General features: G+C 38.2%; 1 protein-coding gene across 1 annotated transcript in view; it reads left to right on the top strand.

Moving 5' to 3' along the window:
- The window catches only part of LOC132906265 (glypican-4), a 137,193-nt gene that overhangs the window by 1,460 nt on the left and 116,284 nt on the right, over positions 1-19,449 (top strand). The window lies entirely within an intron of this gene.

Genomic DNA, 19,449 nt, shown 5'->3' with positions numbered 1-19,449 from the left:
ACTTTATAACGCAGTGCATTTGAACAACTCCCGAAACGTTTACAAAGTGGAAATAAATTTTTACAATATTGTGGCTAAAAATTTAATGAAAATAATGGTATTGTTAACAATTTACAGTGATCACGAAAGGTATTGGCACGTATCCTAATCTTTTTATCACGTTCTATACATTTCTTTTCTCATAGCATTAATTTTTTCTAATCGTAAGAAAGTAATATTAAATTTTGTAATATCGAAGTTCGATACACTTGAACCTGCAATACCGATCGATCAAAAATAGCCCAAAGTCGTTTATAAAATAATGTAGTTGAAAATTTCATGTTTTATACAAATTATTCGTGTTGGTTCACACCCATATAGGAAGATACCTTGGTTTATCACTCGGCATATACATACATCGTACGAGCACAATGAACCTGTCTGACTTTATCAGTTAGTGTAATCACAAATACGTTCAGCTTCGAAAGTATATTTACTTGCGCCGAATAGATAATAAAGGATCTTGCGTTCCGTTAGCGTGATCATACGGCTGACATTCTTTAGAAATGTTACTCTCGAAAATCATAAAATAGATATATGTTCTTGTTGAACTTTTAGGTTAAGTTTTTTTACTAGAAAATAGAAAACATATACGACTCTTGCATAGTGCGAAGGATCGATTCCTAAATTACTTTCGTTACGGAGATTCGAGCAGTGAACGTCAGAAAGACAGAAAAAAACGGATATAGAAAGTATTATAGGGATAACGTTCTAAAACGATCTTCAACCGCAATGATTGTCCATTTAATGACGTATGAATCTAAAATTCGATGTCTTCGTCAAAGTCGGAATAAAGGTAAGATTAACAAAAAAAGAGAACAAAAAAGGAAAATAGTTTCAGAACGTATAGCTTGTTTCTCGTGTCACAGATTACTCAATCTGTGTGCACGAGAGCATTAGACGCGCATTCCGCTCAATCGCGCAGCCATTTCACCATCCACGAACACTTTTATTTCTGACTTGTTTTTGCATATAAACACAGTCGAGCTTATCGGTGAGATGAAAGGAGAGCCGTATGGGTTTCGCGGGGCAGATAAAGAACCGTGGAAGAGCGCCAAGTATTAACGGTATACGAAGCAGCGATACGCGAAGAACGAAATGGCAGAAGAAAAATAATTCGAGGCGTTTCGCGTTTTATCGCGTCGTTCGTGTCGAATGTGCACATTAACGCGTATGCGCATGCGCGACAGGAAGTTACAAGAGTTTTGACACGATTTACTTTCTATGGGGAGTAATTACGATCGATGATCGTTGGTTTGATTTTTCTGGGACAATCGCGACAGGAAGTAACGGCGATCCGGTGGAAGACAATGGGTACGATAGGACGCGGGGTATTAGGGTGTGTTTAAAAGAATAATTAACGGTTTTGTGGCGTTGCTTTTCACGGTTACTTACGTTTCACAATAATAATGTATTGGGTGGGAATAATTGATTATCGTGTATTAGTTAGAATTTAAAATAGATTTATTTATTTTATTTCTACATATTTGATCGTTTCACATCGATCAATTTAAACGTTTGATAATTTATTGAACGAAAGTAGCTACGATCCAGTTGTAGTTTAGGATAGATTTAGGTATAGATAGGATATTTCTTACAAATATAATTAGTTATCATTACCAGATCTCTATCGTACATGGCTTAGATACTCTCGTACATCCCTATGAAGGAATATTAATTAAAATGTAAACATAATGGAATAACAAATTTTGACGCTTGAAAAAAATAACTAGTAAATCATCAGATGGATTGCACACAATATAGTACGAAATATAAATGGCGAAAAGAAATATATATATATATATATATTATATAGGTATTACCTATTATATATACCTATATATACCTATATAATACCTATTACCTATTATATATTACCTATTACCTATTACCTAGGTATTACCTATTATATATACCTATATATACCTATATAATACCTATTACCTATTATATATTACCTATTACCTATTACCTAGGTATTACCTATTATATATACCTATATATACCTATATAATATATATATATATATATATTTCTTTTCGCCATTTATATTTCGTACTATATTGTGTACAATATATATTATATAGGTATTACTTATTACCTATTATAAGGTAATACCTATATAATATATATATATATATTTCTTTTCGCCATTTATATTTCGTACTATATTGTGTACAACCCATCTGATGATTTACTAGTTATTCTTTTCAAGCGTCAAAATTTGTTATTCCATTATGTTTACATTTTAATTAATATGCCTTTACGTTATCCGGTCGAAGACTCTTCGCGAGGGCTGGTATCGATTCCTATCGTTAGAAACTTGCCATTTGCCACAAACCCGATCGCGTTACCTCATCAAAACTCGGAACCAGTTACAGGAGTTTTCATCAGAAGCTAGAAACCGACTAAGCTATGGACGTTGCTTAAACTATAACGAGCATAATCTCTAATCAAAGGTGTTAATCGTCCGTCGTTATCTTGCTTTTCGCTCAAGCCGACAAGCCGGTGACATGTCCCAAACTGCGATCGGTTCGCTTCAACTGTACCACGAAAACTAATTTAAATCAATGAACACTTCCATTTAATCTGTCCCTCGATTTCATCGCGTTAACGCGATCGTAAAAACGCGTTTAACAAGTAGTTAGTAAGTGGACCGAGGATGGAAGCATCCGGGGACCATTACACCCTGGCCCCGAGTTTTTACTTTTACGATCTTCCTCTTTATCTCCTGTTCAAATTTCATTTTTTCCTCCCGTGTCGTCTACCTGCTGCAATATTCGACGAACAGCTGTCTCGGATCTCTGCTACCTGAATTTTCAGGCTTATTATCTCGACAGGGGTACCATTTTAGCTTTTACGACGCTAGAAGCCGTCGCGATGCACGCCGACTAGCTTTTCTCTACTCGGTCCAATGTCGTATACGTTGATTCTTCGTCTTTAAAAGGTGAGTATTTTTCCAATTGTTGGATCAAATGGACGGTAAATACTTTGGTACATTTACTCTCGTGTTAGTCACACTTGGCTGAATCTATATACGGGCATCGTGAAAAGGATACGTCGCAAATTAAATTTCGTAATTACGTAGTAAAAGGAACTTGTTGTTCGCTCTATACTCGCGTCATTTTCTCTCTGAACGCAGGCGAATTACAAAATACCTTTGTCCGTAATAATATTAATTACAAAGGTTACCGGATAGATCTTCGTAATTTGTAATTTCAATGTACAGAGATGGTGGCCAGCAGGCTATCGATTGATAAAATATTACGATGATTCAAAATTTAACCAGATAAATGAAAAAGACATAGCGTTGATCTGTTTTTTCATATTTACAAAAGAAATACGAAGATCAATGACACGACGGTTCGGTGTGTTTGATTACAATGCCAGATCAAAAGAAAAAAAGAAGAAAGTTTTTACTTCTTCGAAGTATGGAAGAAAACACAACCGAATGATACGAGAGACTTAAAAATTTCCTTGAACGAATTGTCGAAGAACGACCTATCTGATTTCAGCTGGAAATTTTAGACGATTGAAATCAGTCGGTACCTTGATGGTCGAAATGGATTTTGATAAGGATTTTGTCATCGGTGGATTAAGGATCAGATCTGTTCACGAAACGACGAGAGAATTAATCGCATCGAGTGCCTCGAGCAACAGTAGGATTTTGGATAATACCAAAGCCGGCTCGTACTCTCGTAGAATGCTCCTTCATAGCCTGTTCAACACGCCGGAACATTTGTTAGCGTCTACGGTGATCCTAAGTCCTGACGGAGCAGCCGGAGAAGCCGGTCGAATGGGATTTCTTGCCGGTCTTACGAACCGCGTCGATTCTATCCGGTGGATCCTTTACACTGTATGTACGACGTACGTGAATAATGAAGAGGGAGCAGGAAAGGTTCCCAAGGAATATTTATATTGAAATGTTTTTTGTCCCGGTAATTCCCGTCTAATATTCTAACGCTTTCGCCTCTACTCAAACTTCATTCTCCTTTCTCAGCAGCGATATCGTGTTCTTATAAAAATTCTATTTACATCCAGCTTCGTTATCAGGCGTCTATCATACTCCGACGTACAAGTGTAAATAACAGCATCGTATATCATCGTGATACGATATTCTCCTCTTAGGTGTGAAAATATAACAGCGACGAATATCGATCCGAAATTTGATGAAAATAAAAATGTCACGTCGCAAGCCACGAAAGTACTTAATCGCTGTACTAACACCGAATATTTAATCAATCAATTAACACCGAATTAATATCACAAAGAAGAAAAATTACATTCTAGCGGAAGAATCAATAATTTTGCTCTAAATTGCCAAAGCGACGATAAAATAAAAAGTAGTACGGTAACCCAGATATATCTATACGACGACAAAATTTATTCCAACTGCCCTAACGTGAAAATACAAAGTATCTTGAGCGACCTCCCATGGGTCTTCCGACTCGTTCATTATTCATTCAGTCGAATGTGAGAAAGAAGCGATCGAAGGAACTTTTTATTCTTTGCTCAACTCGTTCTGGAGGAACGGAGGAACAATAGGACGAAATAGGTCAGAACTAGTCGTAAACGTGGTTGAAACAGGTGTTGCGAACCTATACTAAACGCTGTTTCTTTCCCGAGGGTGTCCTCGAGAAGTATAGAATGGAGCTCGATGGTCGAGATCATCGAGAAAGCGAGCATTACGAGAGCTTTCTCAGGTATTTGTACGAAAAGTGGATTCTACCGATGAGTCGGCTGAAAATTTTCTACGATCATCCTTCTTTCTTTTCTTCAACCTGGCGAGAATATTCTTCCTTGAAAGACCTACGGGATATAGCGACTTTAGTCGTACTTTGTATGTAAATTGTCCTTTGCGTCGTTGTTCTCGGTTCGAAGCGGGCTAACGCTCTTTTCGCTTAATTTTTCGTGGTTCTTTTGACGGAATTTTATCGTGTCGAGTTCTGTCTGTTTATCGCGAGACTAACCGAGATTTTGAAGAAATGGTCGATCGGTCTGCTTCGTGGCTAAATTTCCTGAAATTTTGATTTCTTCTATTTGGTCGTGGAGACTGCAAGGGAAGAACGCGATGGCTCGTGTTTTCTATTTTTTACAGAGGAACAGTTTCAAAATTCAGTACGTTGTCGAAGAATTCCCACGTTAGCAAAATTGTTTTCTATTTAGTTATAAAGCGGAATATCTGTTTTCTCCACTCATTTTAAAATGTTTTTAAAATACTGTTCGAGTTATGATATTAAAATATCGAAAATATTAATTGCTCGTCTCATCAATTATATCTTTGGCCTTGGAATATTTTCGAAAGACTTACACGTCTTTGCCCCTAACAGGTTGTTACCCCCCTTAACAGCTGTTTAAACATAAAGTGACATTAAAATCAGAGAATCAACAAAAATATACTTATCGAGATTTTCTCCTATGATCTTCATGCGAGTACAGCTGTTGCGTTGGTTTTTCGCTTGATATCTTTTGCTTATTTTATTCTTAATATTATGGTAGGTCACGTCGAATATCCATCGTATCGTTCAGGTTTGAACAACAATTAATCATCGAAAATTTGATCTTCGACGATAGATTTCGCATTCGGTAGGCAAATAAAATTTTAACACGGTTTATCTTTCGCTTTGCCGTGCTTTTCCGTTATCTTTGGTACATTGAAATAAACCAAAAACAAATTCTAGAATGAATCATCATTAAAATTTCTCATTCCCAGCGTTACAGTTTACATTCGGAAAGACGAAGAAAATTTATTGATTTTTTCTGTTGATGTTAGAATTCAATCTTGAAGATTAATCTGTTAATTAATAATCTGTGGAAGACACAATGTTTGTGTTAAAATAATATTCAGTGATTATTAAACAGAACTACAGAACCAAATGTATATAAGCGAGTGATATAATTAACAACGTATACAAGAATCGTTCATAAAAGATATAACTTAGAAAAAACGAAGCTGGCACCCCGCTGGGGGTAGCCACCCACATGCTATATTTATTTTTATTTTATTTATTTTTTTTTTCACTAATAAGATATAACACTTTACCAAATGTCCATAAGGACAAATTGTAAAAAAACCAAAATAAAATAAAAAAAAAAAAGAATCGTTGATTGTTGGCCAGTTACTCTCAGACTAGACTTAGGTAGTAACCCATGACCCCTTAAAACTTTTGAACCCCACTCTCTATACAGTAACGAGTATGATCTGTGTAAGTGTCCTGTTCAAATGCCTGTGTGGGTGTCTGTGTAAGGGTATTTGTGCCTATGCGTGAAATATCGTTGTGTTCCAACAGTTGACTTTCTTTCAAATCGAATCTTACTGTCGCCGATCTCGGAGATTAATCGGCGCTGCCCTTCGAAATCTGTTAACATTTACTTTTTCCTGTTTGGAAAGCCAAGAATATTTAGATCAGACTGTAGATACATCGCAACTGCGAACAATCTTCTCCAGATCTGTCGTGGTTCTCATCATTTTTATCGAATTTTAGAAAATTTTCTATTTCAACTATTTTTAATCGCGCGTTACATACAAATTTTATAAAATACCTAGATAAAAGTGGAACAAGTTTTAGGAGAAAGAATTTCAACAGGTATCGATTAGAACACTTTCTCGATTACTTACAATGTAAAACGCGACGGTAGTCAGATTGTCAACTCAACTTGTTCGCGTACGTAAAGTGAAATTGATACTAGATGCTATTACGCTGTCCGAGCAATTGATTTATGGATCGTGTTATACTGGATCGAGCCTGATAAACGATATGTTCCTTCATTAGAGGCGCAGGAACCGGCTACATTAATTGTTGTGCCTTTTAAGGACCAGGTAAGACAGCCACCTTCTACGATTCTCCTCTTCATATTTTCTTCTATCTCTTGATTGATCGTCGATCGTTACGCGTATTGAATATCGTCGAGCCACCATAGTTTCTCCTATCTTAATTGCAGTACGTTTCAATAAAGCGTATTTGCATTCCGATTACGTTGTTACTTGCTTGGGGAGTTCTAAATCGAGATAACCTTCCCCGTGTTTCTTAATTTATGAACGCAGATAAACAACGTTGTACATATTTGCAAACGTTGTTCGTTAAAAGCGTTTAATCTCCATTCGCTACATTTTGGAGGACTTCGTTGGATTCGATGGGGGCCGGTGCAAGACAAGTTCAGCGCGTAAAATTATTCAATTAAAAAACTCCGATTTTGATTAACTTTTTACAGAATTTTTTAGTAGCGACGATTCAGTTTAAAGGAGTGAGAGAAATCATGAGAGTTGGGTGTAACTTCATAAAGTCCTCGTATCCTGGAAACTACTTTAGGTAAAAGAATCCAGGCGCTTTCAGAGAAATGTACTTTTTAGAGAAATTAAACTACATCGATAGTTTTTTGCAAAGGTCATACATGATTACAGATTTTGTACTTTCATTGAGCTTTTTGTCCCTTGAAAGCGAATTATGGATGCGAAAAAATATTACTTGGATTTGTTTAAAAAACTGCTTATAAGAATATATAATATGTAACAGCATTTAGAAATAAATAATTCGTCGTTGTAAAATTTAAGGCTTTGAATTTGTATTCGGGCTCCGCAAAAGGTCACGCCGTTCCTGGATTCGATATTCAAGTAGGAACTGAATATCTTTATCGTAGATTCTTAACGAAAGACGAGATAAATGCGAGAAACGATGTATAAAATTGGTATTCACGATCAGAGGATTATGAATGTCGATGTTCTCTATATGATTACATACGAAGATTACAAAGAAAAGTCGCGTTGAATCCATCGCTGTTCGTTTTCCGATTTTTATGCCAAACTGTAGCTAAAAGAGAGTACTTTGATACGTGGTTGTTGAAAAGAAAGGCACAATGTATATTGTCTTTCCTTTTGCATGACAATACATACAAAGCAAACTGTACGCTTTACGTTTCACGAAAAGGAATAATCCTGCTACAGAGACGCAAGAGTCTCATTGACACGCGCGTCGATAAGACGGATTCTTCATCCTCTGTTCGTTACACGCTTTTGTATAAACATATGCAAATACTTTCTGGCGGCGAATCCTTTTCCAATGTCTTCTCGAATGTGAAAAGCATCAAAACACGGACCGAATGATTCGTCGGTTGTGAGAAATAGTTGCCTATAAAAGCGTCTGTTACTCGTGCGACATTTCTACTCGGTACTTTAATTACCTTTCTTTATCCTTTTCCAAAGCAAGTCCTCGCGGAAGGGTAAGAAAGTAGCCTGTAAATTTCCTAGGAATTCTGATAAATTGTACGAAACGGTACGATAGAAGGAGAAAGGAAGATGGCGAAGGCAACAATGTAACGATCCTCGGTCGCACGAGTAAGTTGTGACAGTGAACAAGTTCTGGAAACTGGCTGAAACACGTTGTCAGCGACAGCAACAGGACCGACGTAGATGTAGAAGTAGCGACGCGACGCAGCGTGGAATGCAGAAAGGAGACTTTTCATAAAGAGATACGCAAGCCAGGCCTATGCTCGTCTATACAGGCCGGCACCAGGCCACGCTTAATGGTCGCCGTTGTAACTTGTAATTTTTAAATAAGCAGTCCTCGCCGTGGTTCCATCGGATATATGTAGCCTGGAAAGCAGCTCACCTTGTTTGCGTTCGTGGTCGTGCGATCACTTTCCGCTCGATATCCGCTGGAACATCGTGCATGCATACACGACAACAATGCGTACACGAACTGGACATATTTGCACGATTCTCTATTATTTATGTTCCATTGCGACATATATACGTCCCCCTTCTCTCGTTGTTAATGCAAGAATTTTGAAGCGTGGAACGTTTCATAGAAAGAATTTTAAATGGTTGACGACGACAGGTCACGTCGATAATGAAACAAAATTATTTCATTAACGCATCGATCGTTGTCGATATAAACACGCGCGCTGTGATACATTTTTAATATAAAAAGAATAAAAGGCAACTTGTCCTGTTTTATTATCAATTTCTCTTCTCTTTCGAAGATCAAAAATTTGAAAGACGCGAAACTTTTTTTTTTTATTTTATTTTGGTTATTTTACAATTTGTCCTTGCGGACATTTGGTAAAGTGTTATATCTTGTTGGTGAAGAAAAAAAAAATATAAATAAAAAATAATATAGCATGTGGGCGGCTACCCCCAGCGGGGTGCCAGCTTCGTTTTTTTTCTAAGTTATATCTTTTATGAAGACGCGAAACTTGGTAAAAAGTTCTGCATTTTCGAATTAGAAATTCTGATATAAAGGGACGAGCATAGAGAGAGAGAGAGAGGTCGTGCAAAGATGAAGGAAAATGCATATGCATCGATCGAAAAATGGGAAATGTGTTTTTTCCAAGTAGAGATACACCGCCTCTGTGTGTCGCACGTTCTTTCATTTTCTATGCAAACTCGCCGTTAACAAAAGAGGACAATTCTTTTTTCTCCCTTTGCCGAGGACGATGACGGAACGTAGAACTTCCTTCCCTGTTATTTTCGTCGGTGATCGGTGATACAGGCAGTAAAGTGTCGTCGCTCGACGTTCAAGGGTTTTCCACGTCGTGAACACGGCCTCGTGGCTTCCTGAAACCGCTACTTTCTCTCAAGGTCAGCCGCAGACCTCTCAGCGTGTTCCTTCTTTGTAGGTTTTCCGAAAAGCCAGTTTGTTCGTGTTGGACAATCGGTTAACCTGGACGAATGGTCATTTTTCATTCGATTCTCGAGTTCGAAGGTCTTGAAGTTCCTTTTTCTTTTCTTTCTTTTTGCAACACTTTGCAACGCCGTGCAACTTGAACCGTGGCTCACTGCAAATATAGCTTAGAGTTTGATCGAAGAAGATGAAAACAAGAGCTGGACATCTTTATATATTACAGCGGAGTTGTCGCGATATTAATATCACATACACGCATGCCCACAGCAATTAATAATTCTTAAGTTCTAGGTCAAAACTGACAAACTACATCAATTAGGGTTTCCTGTTTCACCAGTAAACTTGTTATAAATGGATATATGTATAGATCCGAGTATACGTAAAGTAATTTAATAAAAATAACGTGACAATTTCATACGCCTTCGACTCAGCTGCTACCTCGCGACTAACTCCTTGCTATCCACGATCGGTGCTGCATGCTAATTTTATCGAGACCAGCGAAATTCCACTGTAACAAAAAAAGAAAAAGAAAAAAAAGAAGAAGGAGAAAAGAAAAAAAGAAAAAGAAATATTCAGAATTAACTCAGAAAATTCCCCAAAACTCGTCACTTCTGTTCGCGTATAGAATACTTTATAATTTTGACCGAGTTTGTACCGTCTCTCTTCTCTCTGCCATAACTCTCTTTCTCTCTTTGGAGCACAGGCTTTCTCGAAGGGAAGCGATCCACGACGTGCTTCTGCTACTTTGCACACCGATATTACCTCGTCGTTAGAGTGTCGGTGTGCACCATAGTGCTCTGACGGGTATCATCGCTTCCAGGCTACGCGACCGGGTGTCTTCCTCGACTAGACTATCGAGACTGCGTCATTATACGACTTACATTTTACCCGAGATAGAGCTACGCGAGCACCGCGTTTATCCTCGATGCGTCCTTGTCTCTCCGTACTCACTAAAAGCTGGCCTAAGGACTCATTGTCGTTAGGGAGGACGTCATAGTAGGAAACACGCTTCTGTCCCTGGTGAAACGAAGTTTCGTCGCTGAAAGTTATCTATCTGGGCTATGGAGTGGAATTTCTGTCGGTTCCCGGATGGGGAAATTTCGTGGGGGGAAAGAATGGTGCAATTTGCATCGGGATTGCGTCCCAATTGCTTTCCGCCGGAAGCCCGAGTTTTACCGAGTACGACTTCGTTCTTTTATTTTCGAATTTGTTTTGTATCCCTTTGTATTTTTTCTCTTTTTTTTTCTTTTCGAATTTAAATGTTTTACGAAATTAATTAATCTTCTTTGGGAAAGATTTGTTTGCCGAACAAAGAAACTTGAGATATATCGTAAAATAATAGAAAGAGTAGTGAAAGTGTTAACAGAGTAAAGATCTGCGTTATAGGCTACAATTCTTTAGGAAAATTGATCTCTCTTAATAAATTATCCGCTTGTTGTATTAAATCGATCGGAAAGTTCTACCGTTTCTGTTCTTTCGAGAGGAAGTTGTCTTAATTGAAATTAACCGGCTCTTTAATATCGTCGTTTTCTATCTACGTATTTATTAACTCGTTCATTTTATCAATTTACTATTTCATAGAACGAGCTGATAAAGTTTGCCAGCGAAACATATTGCGAATAATTTATAACAAAAAGAAACTAGCACAAGAAACGAAGTACCCACGAAAGTAAAATGCTTAATGCAACGATGATATCAGTATTCTAATTGAACAGTGTGTATAGCAAACGCGGAACCTAGAAATCCGTATCCCCTTGGGTTAATTAACTTTAATTAAGACGACAAGCCTCGGTATGCCAGTCATGTCAGGTAGCCGAGATGAAACCGGGCATAAATATGATATTCCGTTGCTCCTTTAAAGCTTCCGCTCTAATTAAATGGCGGATCAACCTGTGTTCGTTGGCGCGAAGCAGGTATAACGCGCGTTTAATCCACAGCCGACGACTGATCTCCGGTTATGGATTAGGATTCCTGCTGATCATTCATCGCTCTCTTTTTATGCCTCTTAACAGCTTCCTTTTTCAATTTATTCCTTTAAATTCTTTTTTCCAGTCGTTACTTCGCTACTGTTTGTACGTAAGGAGCTTCTGAACTTCTGCAGACTTTGGTCTTGCAAATCTTTGAATTTTCGAGTTTGTATATTTTCACATTAGGAGGGTTCAGCGTTTACGAGATTCAAAAATTACCGCTGCTGCATTTTTGTTGTATGCAGTTGCACAACGATCGAATTCTAATCGTCGAACGCTTCTTAACTTTCCTTTCTCCTTAACAGATTATTTTTCAAAGTTTCTTTATCGGAGCAGAATCCTTCGCCAACATCTGGAAACTTTAATTCTTCGGATCTCTTTCTTCGCTATTTCTCAAGTGCTCGAACCCGAAGATCTCAGTCGATTTCACTTACTTTCATTTTCAGTTGCACACACCATAAACTTTTCAGTTTTATTATCTCGGTATCGAACGATCCATAAAACCGTATCGCAACGAAACGACAAAAGTAATCGAAACGCGAGTTGCAAGGTAAATTTTCGAAGAAACTGTGTTCGAAACATATTTTTATTTACAGCGATCGAGTTGCTCGCTATGGCTTCTGAACGACTCCGTGTTCCATGGCAAACTAGACGACCGATCCTTGGCAGATTCACTCTTTACATATTCAGAAGTTCTCTGAAAGCTTCCGATTGCAAACAGCAACCATGTGAATCTCGAAAACATTTTTAATCGATTAAAGCGAAGTTCGTCATGGTTTTTCGCCCGTGGAGACCCTCCTAACTGCGTTAGCTTCCCAAAGCTTTCAATAACAATCGAGCTTTTACTCGAACGAATGAAATCCACAAACCCATTCGAATCGATCAAAAGCGCAAGATCTCGCTGAAAGCTCGCGGGAGGCAAAAAGGGAAAAAACGAGCGCGCGTCGCTCGAAATCGAGGAGTCAATCGTGGAACGTTGGCCCGGTGTGTAATGGAGCCGCGTGTGCAGGTGTAAAGAAGCGTATAGGGACGTATAATGGCGTCCTGTGGGGTGTACGGGAACGCGTAAAGAGAATTTTCCATGCGCGCTGATTAAAAGCCTCCTGCACGACCACGCCGGTATTTACTACACGCTCCGTCTTCTTTCCGTTTTTTCGTAGGGAAAAAAAGGAATAAAAATGAAAAGGAAAAAGGTGGGGAAAAAAGAAAGGAGAAAGGAAAGTCTTTTTCGCGTCGCAGGTGACGGCGCGGTCGATCGTCGATGCGAACTCGGAGCAGAAGGGCACACAAAACCGGAAAAGGTAGAAGGCTGCCGCGACTTTCGCGCTTCACCGCTGAGAAATAGAAATTGAACCTGACGTTTCCACGCTAAACTCCCTCGAAGACAGAAAAATCAATCTTTTGTCCTGCGACTCGATAGACCTGGCCGCGTGACCCTGTTCTTTTCCCCTCTCTCTCTCTCTCTCTCTCTCTCTCTCTCTCTCTCTCTCTCTTGGTTCCACGCATTTCTAATCCGTTGGGACTGAAGATTTGTTTCCTTGCTGCAACTTCGATGGCACATTTAAATCCCACCGTTCACGTTCTTTTTCCTTGCGATGCTCGTGGAAGATTCGCGGTGGAATTTTCCTTTCATGACGCGGAGAGAAGTTAGATGTTTGAATCGGAATGGATCATCAGGGATTTGAATGGAATTCCTAGGACTTTGTCGCGTCTCTCTTAAATTTCTGTAGACGATCGATGGTGTAGTTTTCCTCGTACCGTGCGTGCGGTTAGGTTGAAGGGTCGCATGGATCATCTGACGCCTGAATAGTCTAATTTCTAAAGGTTCCTTCTAAAACGTGTAATACGGGTCAACGTTGTGCAGGCTCTTTTAAATAGAATTTCTTTCGAACGAAAGTTGAACAATTCTATTTTGCCGATTTTATAGTCGGTTTTTTTATCTTACGACGAATTCGATTGTAAAATTTACAAATTAACTTCATGTCGCGGCGAGAGATCAAAAGTTGGAACCGGTCAATTTCCGATATGTCGTAAAGATGATTAAAGGAATTCGTACGAAGAAGACGATGGAAATGGCGATCGAAATGGAAGCGACGATCGATCGAATCGTGCCCGGTTCGCTTGCTGTTTCTCGCCGCGTTCAAATCACCGGATGGACGAGAGAGGTTCAGTTTTATAGTGGCTTCATCGTTCGAAGTCAATTACCGTAAACGTTCAGCCGTTCACCAAGTTTATCAGGGATATATCCGCCTTTACGACTTTCGTCGTACCAAGAATTTGCCTCGGGACGTATACACACCGGTTTCTACACGGCGTTATAAACATTTAATCGGCCGGTACAAACCTGAAACTTTTATAAATATTCATGCACGACACTGTTAATCAGTTTTCTATTTTCCCTACTTAGACTCGATTCTGCTATTCCTCCTTATTTATAGGATTGTTACAGAACTGGTTGATAGAATTAACTCTTGTCACGATGTTACAGAATCACGCAGAAACGCTTTGCTACGGCGAAATTAGATGTTCGTTCGATCTGGACGCTAAATGTTGCGAATTGCGAGTATTGGATTTTTCTTAGATTTAACAATAGAACTACCACACCAGTCAAATTAACTGGTTTTACAATTCTATTTTAAAATTCCTACTTCATGTTACATTTTTTTTCACAATGATAATTTCGCAACGATAACTAAAAGAATAATATAATGAATTTTATTTTGTCTTTTATATACTCAAACTGAAAATAATTTTGTATCAAGGCTACTTATACCAATACTAGTGAAAATGACTGGAACTTGTCAAAGTGTAAAAGGGTCCTGCGATCTGTTTATCGAACCCCGATTACCCAGTTTCCTCGTTTTCCACAATTTGCCACGCGTTTTTCAAATTTTTACCGAGTATCATTCAATACGATGGTATCAGTTATCAGGAAAATTCCAAATCGATCGCTAGATGCTAACACTAAAAATATCACAGCGGTCAAAATGACTGGTTCTCCAATTTTATAAATGCGTTAACCGTCGTTTAGGAATAATGATCCCAGATGGCTTAATAATACCAAAAATCTATTACATAACATGGAATTGCTTCTGTAAGAAAGTAATAAATCAATAAATATAAAAATATTCTATTACGTATTTTTAAAGACCAGTCATTTTCACTGATTTTGGTAGAAATAGCTTCGTGTTAACTATGGGTAGTACTACTGTTAATAATACGAATGTTTTATTTTTTCAGGTAAGTGCCCTAAGTATTCTTCCAAACTACGGGAAATAATCAGCGATCTTTCTGGAAGGGAAGGTCCTTGCGTAGGGTAAAAAGTTTGTATATTCTATGTTCTTTTCTATTTATCGAGGAATGTAGCATCTGCTACATTCGCATCTGCGCTCCTTCTGTGTAGTAAACCTGAGAAATTATCAGCGAGTTATACAAATATCTTCAATTATTAAAATTAATCTTTCAATTATTTAAATTCTAAATCAACTTCAATAGCTTGGACGTATAAATTCGAAATTTTTTCACGCGTTCGTCGCGGAATTTTCAAGCGGATTGACAGAACGGACACGTCGAAGATCCGCGCGTCGCTGTCGTCACGAGTCTTTCGAGAAAATGAGTTTCTGCTCACTGTTCCTTGCCGACTCCACAATTTCTTGCAGCCACGGGTGTCGGCAACTCTGTCTTCGCTTTGCAGATCTCCGTCCTTCTGAAAAGTCCTCTTATTTCTATATATAGGTATTCTTGCGTGGCCATCATCGATTATCGATTTTCTAATTTTAAATCCTATCTAGGCAATTATTCTTACGATGTTTATCGGCAGAAAATAAACCGAGAGTCGAACAAGTCTATAAAATGGCGTCTTAATCAGAACATCTGATAATAGTATCGGAAATCTGATTCTTTCCAACGTCGAATGCTTCTGATCGATTAGCGAAAATCTTTGTTTCTCAATTATTAACAAACACGATTTATATCTATATAGAGATTAAATTAATCGATGCTTATTCTTATAAATTAAACTAATCTAAAACGAGTGAAATAAAATTAACTGAACGAATGCCAGTATAGAAAAGGAGAGATCTTTCTAAACTGTTTAAGACGTGTTAATGATAATTCTTGGCGAGTGTTTCACCGTTAGAATACCGCACCTTTAAGGGTACATTCCCTGCCACGTAATATGGCTTCCAGGGACCCTATCGCCATGCATCCAGTCTATTCTCGCACGCTTCTTTCCACCATTGTGTCTAGCCCTTGCGTTTGCCTTCCACGTTATTTTTCTCCTCTCGCTATTACTCGCACTCTCCGTGTGTCTATTTTAAACGCAAAAGAGTTAGAGACGGAACGGGTTGTCGGTGGTTTTGTTCAGCTTTCGTTTAGTCGATACATTAATTTTTGTAAATTTGGTTTGCTCGAACAGCAACTCGTACGAGTCTTCAGCTATTGGCTTGACAACTAAGAGATCGCGAATTTTGTCATTAGGTGGTTTTGACAAAAACCGCAATCGCTTAGTCGCCGACTCAATAGCCTCGTGAGAGGTAATTTTATCTAAAAGATGTTTCTGTCTTCTGAAGCCTGAGATTTCAAATATGGAAAGAGCTTTAGCGATTGATTGCTGTTCCCGTCTATTCTCTAATTGTTCTCGCTAATGTCACGTAGAAGCGACCCACGATCTCCGAGAGGACTAGATTTCGTAGTTACAGTCGGTTAATTAATTTCATTTCGTGGGATCCTGCGGCTTGAAGTGCGTGCCCTTGGTTTCGTGGCTCGAATAACAAGCGAACCAGAGCCACGATGAGAAACAGAAGGAAATCGCGTACTACCCCGCTGATTGATCCAGCTATTTTCAACGAAACTGGCTCTCTTAATTACGAAACAAACATTTATATCGTTTCTAAGCTTTCTACGCTATCCTATGTCGCTCGCAATTTTCTTAGATATTTGAAATATCGTGGAGCTAGTTCAAGGTTGTGTTTCTATTTCATTCGTATTAACAAACGTTACGTCGATTTTCATACGAAAAACGTTCGCTTAATAAATGCAAAAGTGTTGACGTTTGATTAAATAATCATCGTGCAATTGCAATTTTTCCGTAATTAAACAACGTGTCGTATTTTTCAATTTTTATGAAATATCGTCAATGAAAGAGAATTACGAATTCGAGATCGATCGCGAAAAGAAAGAGAAGGTGGGAAATCAATGCAAATAAATTTTTCCGTAATTAAACAACGTGTCGTATTTTTCAATTTTTATGAAATATCGTCAATGAAAGAGAATTACGAATTCGAGATCGATCGCGAAAAGAAAGAGAAGGTGGGAAATCAATGCAAATAAATCGATAATTGTTAGAATTTAATCTTGAAGTTAAGATTAATAATCTGTGGAAGACACAATGTTTATGTAAAAATAATATTCAGTGATTATTAAACAGAACTACAGAACCAAATGTACATAAGCGAGTGATATAATTAACAACGTATGGAGATTGTTAATTGTTGGCCAGTTACTCTCAGACTAGACGTAGGTAGTGACCCATGATCCCTTAAATATTTTGAACCCCAGTTTCTATACAGTAACGAGTATGATCTGTGTAAGTGTCCTGTTCAAATGCCTGTGTGGGTGTCTGTGTAAGAGTATTTGTGCCTATGCGTGTAACATCGTTGTATTCCAACAATAATTAACAGCAAGCAAAGGAATACCGGTGTGAAATATCATTCGGGACAGTGTACGTGAAAGGGAAAAGGAGTCGAGCTCGTCTTGGGCGAGAAGGTCTGAACAAAAAACGACGTCGGTGCAATTTCGACGTAAAATGAAATCCGGTCCCTCTTCTCGAGCGGTAAATCTAATAATTCTTAATATCTCGAATCCTGTGGCGCAGAGGCGTGCTTTCGAGACGCAACGCGGGTGGTTTCCGCAAATGAAACATTATACGTGTCCAGCTCTCTACGTGCTTCAGCCTGAATTAATTAATAATCTCGGAAACTTGCGTAGACAAAACCACGATTCGGTTAAAATATAAAGATTTGAATATCGCTCGAATTTTGTAATATCGTGCAAGAACGAAGAAACGCGCGAATAAGGCGAAATAATCTCAAAATTTTGTAACTGGAAATTTCTAGGAATTTGCGCAAACCAAATATTTGTCTAGCCCCGTGTACTTTGTACGTTGAATCATAGATCGATAGATGAAAGAATCTTTCGATTGGAATGAAAAAAATTTGTATGTTGCTTGCATCTCTTAACGCTTTACGACCGCTCGCGGTTCGACAGCATACGCACGTCTGACCGGCAGCTCAGGCGCAGATTCTCTCTGGCACCGGCTCTGTTTCGGTTTAGACTCTCCAATACCATTCTTTTCGTTCATCGCGAACGATAAGTTTTTGAAATTGGTATAAAACTGTGGTACGAAGCAAGCAAGTGGTAAAGCAAGGTACGTTAGTACTAAGTAACAAATTACTGCTCAAATAATGAGAAAGATTGTCGGCGACAAAGAGTCCATTAATCGGCCATTGGTCGGTGAAGTGTTAATTACGAAAAGAAAAGACGTATGGATAATACGACAAAATCTCGGAAATATATATATATATATATATACATACACGCATACTTCGTTTTACGGCTAAAGTAAAACCGATAAAAGGGAAGTGAAGACGGCTAGAATGTCGTAAAAGTTCAAATTATATTGCATGTGCATATAGAAAGGAAGATGATACTGTGTACTGGTGTAAATATCCGAGTTTTGTACCGTGTTCGCTCCAAGAACCGGAAAACTCGTCGAGGAATCCACTTAGCTCGGTAACAAGACGCTGCGATATAGCGAGAGGGAAATTCGAAGGAATTGCGGGATTTACCGTAAACGCGAGAAGTAAGGAATATATAATACATATTCCTTTGCCTGTAAACGCGACATGCTTTTCAATATATATCGGTAAATCTTGAAATTGATGTATTAAAAGATTGCATCTATCGTTTCCATAGCAATTATCACCGCTATTAAAGTTCCCTGGACAAATATATTTTTCCGTGATGCGTGAAAGAAAATTGGGTAATCTAAATATTAGGAAAGTGTCTTTCTTTCGCAAGCGTGTTCTTTCCAACAGTACACCTTCGTACAAACGTGAAACCGAGTCTGTGAAATGTCGCGGTGTTTATCTCAACAGTAATTCGACAAAATAATATAAAACAAGAAAAGGTTGTGCGTCTATTATTTCCTCATAAAACGAAAGAAACTTTTTGGACAACCCAATACAAGTCGATTGTTTCGCTGCTTTCACGCTTCTAACAAATCTGAATAAATTCTGAAGTGTGGATAAATAGTTAATTAAATTAGTAAGTTTGATCGTATTGCAGAGTTCAGGGTTATATTTGAAAATGCCGAAACTCAAGTAACTCGATTAACACTTTGACTACCACGGTGGTCATTGGTGACCAGAGCGCTTGAACTTCTTACAATTGTAAAAATTGAATGAAAATTGACAGTTAGGGCATTTTGAATATAACCGATAAATAGAAGATACTTTGAAACAAAAAGTGTCCCATTGAACGATTAAACATTTTTATTAGAACGTCGATAAAAAAAAAAGAGAACAAATTTTGCATCTAACGATGCACTGTGTTTGCATCCGTATCTTTGAGGAGTAATCTACGAATATTATTATAAACACACCTCAGAAAATAGTCGTAAATGCTGCTTTATAATCATATAATTGAAGTTAGAAGCGTGCACATACCTTACTGTTATCTATAGAATGAGCAAATACCGTTTACCAATATCTTCTACACGTTTCAACGATATATTCCGCACGTTTTGCTTACGACGAAACAAC

The sequence above is a fragment of the Bombus pascuorum genome, chromosome 4 (assembly GCF_905332965.1).
Source record: "Bombus pascuorum chromosome 4, iyBomPasc1.1, whole genome shotgun sequence".
NCBI classification, from domain to species: Eukaryota; Metazoa; Arthropoda; class Insecta; order Hymenoptera; family Apidae; genus Bombus; species Bombus pascuorum.
The sequence above is the reverse complement of the archived record's forward strand: the minus strand, read 5'-3'. Positions and strand labels throughout refer to the sequence as shown.